The sequence below is a fragment of the Maniola hyperantus genome, chromosome 21, assembly GCF_902806685.2.
Source record: "Maniola hyperantus chromosome 21, iAphHyp1.2, whole genome shotgun sequence".
NCBI lineage: Eukaryota > Metazoa > Arthropoda > Insecta > Lepidoptera > Nymphalidae > Maniola > Maniola hyperantus.
The window spans coordinates 5,147,674-5,161,261 of NC_048556.1; the positions used below are offsets into that span (position 1 = coordinate 5,147,674).

Genomic DNA, 13,588 nt, shown 5'->3' on the forward strand with positions numbered 1-13,588 from the left:
ACGTCTAAATATATTGCTATCCCTCTCATAATGTTGCTTGCGGAAAAGGATAGCACTAAATTTAGACCTGTTAATTAGTTTAGTTTAGAGATTGTGTGCAAGAGAATCGGCCCCAATGTCGTAGTTCACTTAAATTGTATTAAAATAGTAAAAATCAATGAGCTGGCTCAAAAAATATACCTACTTACCGAAAAGATTTGGTCTGGACAGGTCTAAGCCTAGTGCTATCCTATTCCGCAGGGAGTACGTATACAGTAAGTATTATGAAGGGAATAGCAATACATTTAGAGCTGCAGGGCGATTGTCTAAAACCTGCATCAATCATTATTACAATCTCAATTGTTCTGATTGGCTGAATTTGTGCGATTCTTGTTGCAACAATGAATTGTGGCCAATAGTGAGCGAGCATTAACCAATCAGAGATGATTGCGATCGTGACATTGCAGCTGTCAAACAACCGCGGTAGGGCCACAGTTCTCTGAAAGAGTTCGACTTCTCTCTCTCTGAAAGCATTCTACTTTTTGTTGTGGGCTCTTCTCAGACCTGGGCGCGTTTGGAACCCTCGTAGCTTTAGTTTTAAGTTTGCGTAATAATTATCACCACTATATCTTACAAATCTAACACCAGACCATCAAAAAGAGTAATTTATTACCTATTTTGAATAAATCATTTGAATTTGACTTTCTCTGAAAGCGGAAAGTTTGTGAAAATCGTTTCACATCACCATAGCCTAATACATATTTGACATATCGTCGATTCAGGAACAAACCGAGAGTTCCCTGTGCCAGTGGTCAAATTGCGTACAACAACACTTATCAGGCATTGTCATGTAAATGCAGCGGTTAGCAATAGACTCGTCAACAATTTCGTGATCATGATCACGCGAATGATCGGCCGAGTTGTCCGCTTGCCGGTTGGCCCACGTCGAATTCCACTGTGTACCCGTTGCCCAATCAATCACCATTACGGATGTGGGTCCTTTTATCATGATTATTTATATCATACTAGCTTATCCCCGCGACTTCGTGCGCGTGGACTACACAAAGTTCAAACCCCTATTTTACCCCCTTACAGCGGTTAGGCATTCATCCGATCCGAGTCCGTGAGAATACGTTCCTTTTTGTTTAGTATGGTAACTTATGAGTAGTGACATATGTCGTGGATATTTATTATATCCGTATTTTCACGGATTTGGATCGGATGAGTGCGTGATCGCTGTTAGGGGTTGAATTTTCAAAAACCATTTCTTAGCGAACGTCTACGCCATATCTGCATGTCAAATTTCAGCCTGATCCGTCCAGTAGTTTGAGCTGTGCGTTAATAGATCAGTCAGCTTATGCTTTTTATAGATTAGCCACCCGCCCAAGCTTCGCACGGGTAACAATTTTCGTAGGGATGTCTAATTTTTTTTAAATAAAACATAGCCTATGTAACTCAGGAATAATGTAACTTTTGTTTTTTGTAAATTCCGTGGGAACTCCTAATTTTCCGTGACAAAAGTAGCCAAATGTCCATCCCCGGGATGCTAGCTTATCTCTAGCTATACTAAATTTCGTCAGAATTGGTTAAATGGGTGGGCCGTGAAAAGCTAGCAGACAGACAGACACATTTGCAATTATAATATTGATTAATTAATACGATCAAGGTGATCGCCTGCCGATCGCTATTGTTTTAGGGTGATACTTTTTTTATTGGTTTAAGGAATGACATGTCATGGTCAATTAGTATTGTTCTTGTATCATAATGTACAATTTTGACTGGTTGGAATGTAGGCATGTTTTGTCTGTACGCATACCCATATAATATGGCACTCTGTGCCCATATGAAACATAACTTGGTATGTAAACTTTAATATCTATAAAAAATAACTTTATCCCTTGTTTACGTATACCGGCAAAGCCGTGCCGCCAAGCGATTTAGCGTTCCGGTAGGATGCTGTTTAGAAACCAAAGGAGCATAGGTTTAATAAAAACTACCATACCCCTTCCAGGTTAGCCCGCTTTCATCTTAGACTGCATCATCACTTACCACCAGGTGAGATTGCTGTCATTGGCTAACTTGTATCTAAATAAATAAATAATAAATAAAAACTTATAATCATTGTATCACGATGCTCTATTTTAAATACTTGTTTGTATCTTCGAGTATATTTTATTTTATTTAAAATTTATTTTTATTATTAAGGAAAAAATACAACTAGTTACAGAAAATATACATAAGTATAGAAAAAAAAACCTTAGTTTAAACGCTAAAAAACCTAGCTAAATATTACAATATAACTTCATATAAGTATTATGTACTTAGAAACTTGTCTGAAGGTAGACACTCTAACTCTTAGGATAGAACTCGTTGTGGAAAAGTTCTGGTTGATTTTTAGTCGTGCTAAATTATTTTAGTAGATATCCTTCCACTATCGCCATGCAGATCATTATGTTTATTAAATACTAGCTACTTGAATTTAATTGACAAATCAGTACAAATTATTAATTAGTAAGTCACAACACAATATTTCAATATGGTTACAAGTATTTACTGAATTTAGGAAGTATATATGTAGTGCTCTAGAGTTTGACCCCAAAACTGGTGCCTGGAGCTTGCGTCGGTTCGTGACCCGCCCTGACCCCGATCTACTAACCAACCGTATTGTCTCTTGGCTTGTACCATGGTACAAGTTATAAACTGTCAACTAGTTAGTCACATATAATTAAAAGTTCAATAATTTCAATAATTTGTTTCTATTCCAAATAAGATCTTGGACTGTAATAATAAAATTATGTGATTTTTTTGTATAATATTAGATTAATTTAAAAAATCATGATTTTTATTCATTTTTAACATAATTAATCATCACCGTCACGCTGTACGGAAAGCGAATAATGACGTCACAATCCGTAAACGACATATATTTTTTAATTCTAAATTTAAAAATAGAGTAATTTCTGCTGGAAAATATTTTTATGTTAAAAAATCTAAAAATATTCGTTTAACACATTCCAGTGGCGCAGCAATTATTTATTATTTATAGAATCACTATTATGTATTGATAAGTAGACGGAATGACACACTTCACCTAAACCTTCGTGGTTTTTTTTGTTGTGTCTAAAGCGGACTTGTTAAACATTCTCTGTGTTGAACTGCTTGCTACGCAAATCCTTAAACTGAGACAGTAAATTTCAACTGCTTCAAGCAAACTCTTATACCTTACGCCATCACCAAGCTGATAAAACAATCTGACAACATAATAATAATTACAATCCGCAATTACGTTCCTATGCAGGCACTAGGAAACGCTGGCATATTCGCAATATTGACGTCTAAAACACCGTATGAATACAGCTAATTGATCTTTGTTTTCGAAATTTCCTAATACGTCGATCGGTGTTTGAAATAAAGCAATAGGCAAAAGTAGAACTACCACACTTCTTTTGTTGGATGGATTCAGATCTTCGACCAGAAGATATAATTTTTCAGTGATGTGCGAATTTCTGGTGATGTCAGTTCTAAGCTAAGCTTTTTTAAGCTCTCAATGCTCTCAATTACTCGTTTACTATAGAGACTGATGTGACTGTCTAATTATTTGGTCGCTTTTCTCTTTGGAATAAATACGAAAATAAAATTTTCAACGCGCGATGTTTCTTTTAATTTCAAAAGCTTTTGACTTTTGAGTCTTTTTGTACCTTTTATTTTACGTAGGTACGTTTTATATGTTTAAACTTTAAATGCTAGTTGTACTAGGTATTTTAAATCACTTTTTATGTAATATATTTTCACTTAATCGTGATCAATTAATCACTATTCTTTGATAAAAGCTGATATATAATATATTATAGATTCGACAACTAAAGATACTGCTAGTGACACCCGCGACGAACTGATAACTTCCTCTTTTTTTAAGTCGGTTTTTTTTAACCATGAAGTACCATTTTACAATGCCAGCTTTATTCCTATTACCATCTAACCTGTAGGCTATTATGTAGATATCTAAAATTACGTTAGCTTAAACTTAGTTTATTCTAATAGATAATTATAGTTAACTGTTTTCATAATCTATTTGCATTAAGTCGGATTTTGAAGTCGGTTAAAAATAAAAAAAAAGCTTTATATAATCTCAATATATATTAAAGGAAAAAGTGGCTGACTGACTGACTGACTGCTCTATCAACGCACAGCTCAAACAACTTGACAGATCGGGCTGAAATTTGGCATGCAGATAGCTATTATAACGTAGGCATCCACTAAGAAAGGAGTTTTCAAAATTCAACCCCTAAGGGGTGAAATAGGGGATTGTAATTTGTGTAGTCCACGCGTACGAAGTCGCGCTAGTGATATAATAAACAGCAAGTAATACATCAGTGCTTTATGGTGATCCTACTAAGACACTCAAGCATTAATGAGTACATTCGGGTGATACGGATTAATGATATTAGTGCTGGAGCGCTGACCTCTCGACCCCTGATGAAGATCGCTATCGAACCTAATGGTGGGTTATGTGTGTCGTTGCTATAATCAACATACTGATTGTAAGATATAAGCTGATTATATAACGTTTTATTTGGTTATAAGTTAGTACCTTCTAAGATTTCACTATACAAAAAGAATATTACCCGGGTCACATCTGAAAATCAGCGTCCTGCTTTTTATGCGTATTAAAACATATGATGCAAGACATTATGGTGAGCTGTATAAGTCCCGCTAATAGGCTACTTGACAATTTTTTTAAGTTGGTCTATCGGCCATGTTTGGCCGATAGATTATCTGTGCTCTGACGTCATGCATTTGTAAACAACAGTATAACCTGGCCGACAGTGTTTTCACCTGTCTAAGAAAAATATTTTTTTAAATTAAAGTTTTACGGTTTTTAGGGCGCAAAAAAATATAGTGTTAATTTTTTTGATATAATAGGACAAATATTAACCATTTAAGACCAACTTAAAAAAATTGTCAAGTAGCCTATTGCTATTGCGCTGGAGCCATCTCTCATTAACATCAAAATGACGTCATTTTGACGTCGTCGGCCGAAATAAAAATATACAAAATTGTACCATCAGCTCGAAACTTCAGTCTAGTGCTAACGTCACTAAAATGGCGACCACGCGCATTAGCAATTTGCGGGACTTATACACCCATTTGGGGTGGTGTCACAGATGAAAACGTTACATTTGTATATTTTGTTTTTATCTGTTACACCAACAACAAATAAATGTATTTCTTTCTTTCTGTCAAATTAATTGCTTTAACGATGAAGAAGAAGGACACCGTAAGGAAATCTGCATGCCTGAAAGTCCCCGATGATTCCTCAAAGGTGTGTAGTGTGTACCTACCAAGATTTTAAAACGCACATTACATCGAAAAATGGGAAGTGCGTGCCTGAATTCGAACCCCGGACTCCCCGAATAGCAGCCCGAAGTCTTTACCATTATATATCACCGCTTTACCCACTGACTTAGAATTACAATAAAATTAAATACTGATCAGATTCAGTTTTCATTTTTTGTGTCTCAAAAAAAACATACCTACACATGGAACAACTCTTGCAAAGACTGCAAATTGTATTTGTAGTTTAGCGGTTTATAGCAAAATAAGCTTATTATCCGTTGTATATCATGGACTTCCGCTAAGTAACTCCTTCCAACAGGCACACAATTTACGATGAACTCGATAAAAAAATCTCCTCTAACTAAGCGATCGTCAAGCTATGCAGCCAAGGCACCGATTCCGTTGTCTTTCTCTAAACTAAATTTAGAGTATCTGCATCGTTTGCTTTTTAACAATGCTAAAAAGGGACAGAACATGAACTTTACATTTATTTTAGTGCTACAAATTTAAACAGTAGGCTCGCGGCTGTGCGCTAAAATCACGGGTTTTACCATCTAAAAATAAAATTTAAAACTGTCAAGCTGCGTCTGTCCTTTTTATATTAAGTACATTAGTAAGAAGAGTATGCGAATACTCTAAAATTAGGTTGTGCTCAGAACCAGTACCAATATTAATATCGTGACAGTCCAAGAAACAAGACCCGTGTAAAGCTTCCATGGTTTCTGTAAAGCTGATGGAAAATCATGTTTTTTTTTATGAATTTTACAAAATGGCTGTCATTCATTGATGAGGGAAGACCTGTGTCGTGACCCTCCCGTGACCATTGGTCACGACAATTTTTGGTAGCTTTGACGTGACAGTGTCCATTGTATTTTGAAATATTATCGTTGGTTACATTATCCGTCAACTATATTTTCGTTTATTCGTCCGGGTGATATTATATCAGTACCCTTATTATAAATGCGAAAGTGTGTTTGTTTATTGGTTTGTTGGTTTGTCGGTTTGTCCTTCAATCACGTCGCAACGGTGCAACGGATTAACGTGATTTTTGCATGGGTATAAATAAAGACCTGGAGAGTGACATAAGCTACTTTTTATCCCGGAAAATCAAAGAGTTCCTACGGGATTTTTAAAAACCTAATTCCACGCGGACGAAGTCGCAGGCAGTCTAGTATTTATATAATGCGTTAATTTTGGGAAAGGACTCGCCATATTTATTTGTCAACTGTCATGCCAAAACTACGGTTTAATCCACGCGGCCGAAGTCGCAACATGTTGGTAGTCATAATTTTTTAATTCATCTATCGAGCTTTCATACCAATATATGACAAGGCCAAACGAAACCCATTGATTTGCCCTTGAGTCCCTTGACATTGATACCAATAACTTACCCTACAGGAATTAGTAGGTACCTATCAAAGCTAACCTTCCTACCTCACCCTAAGTACCCTACCTCAATCTAAAACGGGTTTCTCGTATACAAAGACTAGATGATGCCCGCGACTATCTGTGTGAATTTAGATTTGAAAAATCCCCTATAATATCCGGGATAAAAAGTATTCTATGTCCGTCTCCAGGATGCAAGCTATCTCTGTCCAAGTAGATGATGCCGATTACTTCGTCCATGTAAGTTCTATTTTTTTCGCGACCAAAAGTAGCGTATATCCGTCCCTGAGATGCAAACTACATACATATATTATATTTCTGTACCAAATTTCGTCAAAATTTGTTGAACGGAAGGTCGTGAAAAGCTAGCAGATATAGACAGACAGACACACTTCGCATTTATAATGTTAACTAGCTTATGCTCGAGACTTCGTCCGCGTGGACCATTTAAAGCCCTATTTCACCCCCTTTGGGGTTGAATTTTCAAAAATTCTTAGCGGATGCCTACGTCATAATAGCTATCTGCATACCAGAGCCCGATCCATACAGTAGTTTGAGTTGTGCGTTGATAGATCAGTCAGTCACCTTTTCCTTTTATATATTTAGATACGGATGTATAATGGACACGCACCTGGTCCCCCGACCTCCGACACGGAAGGCAAAGTGTCACGGCCCGATAAAAAATAGTCACAATCCAGTCGTGACTCCAAAGCTATTCATTCATAGGAGATGCTCTGAGAAAACACTACGTGCAAGTATTTTTGCTGTGTGTACGGTAGAGAGATAGCATTCGATGCGCTTAGCAAATGAAAGCGATCTGCGTATCTAATAGGGTCTTGCACTGTGGTAATAAAATGATGTGATTTTTTGTATAGCTTCACTGAGGTAGGTACATAATAATTCAATGTATAGCGGTAGTTAATGGGGCTAGAATTCATTATTAAAGTTAATTTTAAAATAAGCATGATTTTATTAATTAATTAATTAATTATTAACGTCAGGCTGTACGAGAAGTGATTAATGAAGTCACATGGCGTAAACGACAAAATATGTTTTTAAATTTTTTAACAAAAAAAATATTTTCCCGCACAAATTACTCTATTTTTATGTTAATTTTTTTTTTTTTTGTTAAAAATTGTCGTTTAAGGATTGTGACGTCATTATTCACCTTCCGTACAGCGCGGACGTTCATGTTAAAAATAAATTAAAAATCATGTTTTTTTTAAATTATTCTCTTTAATAATGAATTCTAGCCCCATAAACTACCTACCGCTATGCAAAAAATCCCTTCATTTTATTACTACAGTTCAAGACCCTATTGCTATACCGTTTACCATAAAGTTAGGTTTTTAAATATCTCGTTGAAATTTCAATTCTCAATGGGAACGTTATAGAATAACCCACATACTAAATCTGGTGTTTCCTAAACCCATTTAAAGCTGCACGTTGTTATGTCAGCCAGCCAGTTTTAATTTTCAGGATAAAAATAGTCTATGTTCGTCTCCGGTATACCTACAAGCTTTCTCGGTACTTACCTTTTGACAAAATCCATTAATTATTGAGAAATATGTCAACAAGACCAAATAAAAGCACGAAAAACCGAATTTTTATTTATTTTTGTTATAGAACAAATCTATACTATAATGTTATAAAGTTGAAAGTGTTGTTTGTTTACAATAAGTCTGAAACTACTGAACCGATTCAAATACTTGATTCATTTTTAGAAACCTACTTTATCCAGAAGTGACATAGGCTGTAAATTACAAATTAAGTATAGTACGCGACAGGTTGAGATGGCAATCGGTGTATGAGGCGAGGGTACGCCCCGCACACCCACACGTCAACCGCGCATCGCTCACTGGGTTAGCCCGGGGGCTGTGCGGGTGTGCGAGGCGTTCCCACCCCGATTGCCATCTCGACCTGTCGCGTACTGCGTGCACCGCGGATGAAGTCAAGGGCAAAAGCTTGTTAAAATATATAAAAAATATATTACTACTAGGTATGTAGGACGGTATCAATTAAATATGTTCTTTTGGAATCGGTATGCGATTTTTCAGTTCTGAAAGTTGTCAATAGATGTCACTACAAGGCTATAACAACGCGTTTGAGGTAGGGTGTCAGGCAATCATAAATAGCTTACAGTAATCTTTCACCGTTAACTTTGCGCAGAGGCAATATCGTAACCAATGAGGTTAATCCGAGGTGCGATTATTGCTAGTTGAAAACTTTACCAATACCCCGCCGTGTGGTCGTGAAATACCGACCGCTATGGCAATTTTTGTACGGCTGTAAAGGCCTAATAAGAGCATGAAACTCATTAATAAATACCTAAGTAATGTATAGTGATTATGCAAGTTTGTAATTTTTAGAATATTTTTAGTTTTTCTTATTTAATTTTTCTGTTTTAACTTGTAATTACCAGCTGCCAGTATTAAGTGATGATTTCAAATATAATAATCCTTATGTTTGTCTGTAGAAGCATAAATTCTTAATTTATCCTAACGAATAGTTTTATAACAATTTCACGAACAATATAGGTACTATTGCGTTTGTATGTTTCCAGTCACAATTTTTTTTTATAAGTAGGTATGTAGATTCCCATTGAAATCTTTGAGGCGCTAAGAAATAACAAATAGACACTCTCTCGGATCGGACATTAGTATAGGAATTAGAATTCTTAAAATGTATACGAGCCCTAACACTCGTAGTATTCTACAAGTACCAACCGACACTTAATATAAGACAGTCTATAATCACGATACTAATCAAATGGCCGTGACAAAAAGGATTGTGTGACAAAATTGAACACCCGAGATTAGTATGATCCAGATTTAATAATGTCACACAGTTTGACATTTAAGGCCTTGGATAAATATAACACGCGCCGGTAGAAGTGTGACAAAACGTCATACTAACGTGTAAGATTTATTAATACTAGGAACTATTCAAAAATAAAGATTTTGGTATTTTCATACATGTCTGCAATCAGCCTCCTACGCGCGTTCGACAATGTATCTATTTATACGCTTTCCGACGGGCGTCCATTGCTCTCATCGCCTAAGCGATCGCTTCTCTTCAGCTGCTAAAGCAAGACTTTTTTAGTAATTTTGACTTCCACTGAGACTTTGGAGCGGTTCATTTAATCCTGCCTTAGGTTACTAGACGATCTTTCTGGTTATCACGGTTACTATAGCTGCTAGAAAAGCTAAACGCCTAGGTGCCAATGCCAAAATGCAACCGGTCTTCATACGAATTATAGCTTCTAGCACAAACTTCATAGTACATTCCAGGTACAGAAACATCACACCACAAAGACGCAGGTAAATAGCGACTCTAGTTACGACGCAATGAAGTGCAGTTTAGCATAGCGCTGCGCTCTAAAATTTTATAAATGCCTCTCTTTCCATCGCGCAAACTATTATTATTATTATTATTAGGGATAATAGTTACGCGAGTGCTGTCGAAGGGGTGCGCTGCCATATTTATCTTTCTCAGGTCACATGACCGGGTGAGCCTGGCAGGGCCGGCTTAAGCATATTCGGCGCCGGGGTGCGAAAGTTAGTCTGCGCCCCACCCCTCATTAAAGCGCGAGCGAATTTTTTTAATATCGCTCAAGAGAGGTGCATATTTTTGTCCTTTTCGGCACCCCCGAAAATTAAATCTAGGCACTCGTAAATCGATGAATCGAGCGCGAAATTTTTCACGATATTGCCAATGGGAGGCATATATTTCTTTCCTTTTCGGCACCACCCGAAATTAAATCTAGGTAGGTAAGTAAATTTATGGGAGGTCGGCTTGCGCCCCCTAGGGCTCTGCGCCCGGGTGCGCCGCACCCCTTGAACCCCCGGGTAAAGACGGCCCTGGAGCCTGGCCTGATTCTAGGAGATGCATTGGACACGTTACCACCGCGCTTTGTGTGTCTAAGCCCTTATAACGTCACACAGGTTTGACATTTAAGAGCTGGTGAAAGTGCGGCTTATTGAGTGGGATCGATTGATCGCCTATAATCGTATTATCGCCTTGCGGGGGGTCCCGGAATTGTTCAGTATACTTATCAGGTTCATAAAATTGTAAACACCTCTGTCGCTCAACGGTGGTGTTATCGTATGTATCGCCTTCAAAATCAAATTCTTTATTTAGCAGAAACATTTTAAAATTCAGATGTTGGGTAGTGTTGGGGACAATGTTTCGCCTCAAAAATAGACATGAAAAAAAAAAGATTACAGTTAAATAAATTATTATTCGTATATGTTTTACTCTCACGCCCGTGTACAAAATAAATACATTACAAAATCAAGAATAAAATAATACTTTTATTTTATTTTCAGACAACGATAGGTCCATATATTATAAATGTTAGTGAAATACCTTAATATTCTAAATATCTAATTAAACATTACATGTATATAAATCTTTGAGCCCGTATAACTTTAAAACTACACATTTTTATAGAAATCTGAAAAACTACAGACAGAGACAGCTATTTGTTTCTAGAACGTATCTACAAAATTCCATTGAGTTTGTTAATATTCAAATGAGAACCAAATTACGTTTCTATGGAGAGCGCTGAGACTCGTGAGAGTGCATTATATAGGGAAATTTCTCTGAAGGAATATGGAGCTAGGAGAGGGGCGCGTATTTAGGCAGCAGGAAAAGCTTCTAACCAGGTTGTGTTAATTCTCATAACTCTACAGATTTTATCATCTTTCGACTGAATGTAGGCAAATTTAGTAATCAGTAATCACCTTAAAGGGCTGGGGGTATTGGCTAATACGTCATCATAACATCGGCGCTCGGCAGGCGTTTCAAAACCCAAATCAATCACCGTTAAGTGCTTCAATCATCGATACGTAACTGGCAAGGATCCGGTCACGACCACAGACCGACTGTCTTTAATATTATGATGTGCAATAATTGTTGTGCTCACAAATTATTATACTAATAAATCATATGTGCATTGTGCATACCTATTGTTGATATAGCCTAGTGGTTATAAAGGCTTAAGAGGCCTTCTGTAACTTTTTGCAGTATTATCACTTGCCTTAGCGGTGAAGGAAAACATCGAAAGGAAACATGCATGCTGCGTGTGAAGTCCGCCAATCCGCACTTGGCCAAAACCTTTCTAATTCTGAGAGAAGATCCGTGCTCTGTAGTGGGCTGGCGATGGGTTGTTATGTTATGATGATGATGATAAATTATTTAGTAATATTTCAAACGCGACCTAGTAGTAGGTTAACCAAAAATAAATTGACACGGACAAAATCGCAAGCACCTACTTTGTCATGTATTAAATTTCATAAAGGGCCGACCGGACCGCACGGTAGCCTACACCCACGGAATTTAAATTCGGGAGCTGGAAACGGCGAAGCGTAAACAAATTTCACGTTTATGTCACATCAAAGGCGCCATAATTTCTGTATAAGTTTTATAACTGACAGGAATACCTTTTATGTTGATCCAAATTGCTTACTTCGGGACCGTAAGTAATTTGTGGTCGTTTTATGGTGACAATGACATCTCATGGAAACTTTAAACACCCATAATGCCGAAAATGATCTTTTTTCACCTCTATACCTACACGTATTTTGGCCAATGAACTCTTTTAACACATTCGTTGGTCAGCAAATCAATATTTTCTCGTTGTTTATTTTCCAATAGTGAACGTTTTCTTAGTTCTTAATACCTCATAGCTTATTCCCTAGCTTGAAGTTTAGGTATGTTTTAATTTTTTTATCTATATAAGCTTTTCTTTTTCTATTTAGCTGTTTTTATCTACAATACTTTATTATACTTACTCTAGGTTTTAAACGAAGATTTTCTCATTGTTTATTTTCAGCTCAATGATCAATAGATAGTTAGCCTAATCTTACCTTCTATCTTATCATCTCTATAGCTTTGTAGTTTATATTTTAGTTTTTTCCTATGTAAGCTTTTCTTTTTCGGTATAGCTTTTTCTATCTATTCTATTTTTTCTTTATTATAGCTACTCTTTAAGCTCTCGAATTTCTATTAAATAAACATTCATGAGGTGATATTTATTTATTTTGTTTTCCGTTTTCTACATCTCGCTATACTTGTTTTTCATATCATCATGCATTCATGAAGATGTATATTTTTAATCCGGCAACGGTACTGTTTCCACCAGTTGTATCTGTAATGTTTTTCACATTAGCCGAATAAGTTATTATGATCTATGAAGTTAAAATAAAACTACCAAAATTTACCGCATACTGCAGGCGATTATTTACAAACGTCAGTGAGATATAGTCATTACCGTCATTATTATAAAAGATATATCGACTTGTTTGGATATTTTATATCTTTGTTTCGTACGTATGCAACAAATGAAGCAAATTCAATTGAACATAGCCTTTATTGCATAGAATTTTGGGAGTACATTGGCTATTGAGATGGTTGTTGTGCCGTGTCCACACTGGACGTATGAAATGATTCATTCGCTCTCATTAGTGACAGATGGCGGCGCAACGGCGATTGATTCACGATAGGCACCGCAACGTTTAATCGTTGCATAATGGGCTATTGATCGTAACTATGTTCAATATTATACTACATTGTATACATTGCCTTTTATGGATATTTTTGATCTCCGGAAGTTACTAAAAAACGTTCCAACCCACAAATCAAAATGGAGATATGTACTTATTGTGAAAAACATTTTAGGTAACACCAAAATTTCAGGTTTGTAACGCATTTATTTCACCTACGAGCTAGAGACCGGAAAGACAGACACCAGAGTGACAGTAGGGCCACGTTCGTTAGGGCTTTGGGTACGGAACCCTAAAATTTGTGACATGATGCCAAAGAAGTATCCTGAATAGGTACATATCCACGGATTTCGCAAGTAATAATTCTTATTATATTTTAC

The 13,588-nt window shown here is 36.5% G+C and overlaps 1 protein-coding gene and 1 non-coding gene across 2 annotated transcripts in view; both read left to right on the top strand.

Annotated features, from left to right (window-relative positions):
• Positions 1-13,588, top strand: part of Trmt61 (tRNA methyltransferase 61) — a 79,146-nt gene that overhangs the window by 56,378 nt on the left and 9,180 nt on the right. The gene's annotated exons all lie outside the window — the stretch shown is intronic.
• Positions 8,860-8,998, top strand: LOC117992631 (U4 spliceosomal RNA). Its single transcript, XR_004675077.1, has one exon. It is a non-coding gene; the product is annotated as a U4 spliceosomal RNA (small nuclear RNA).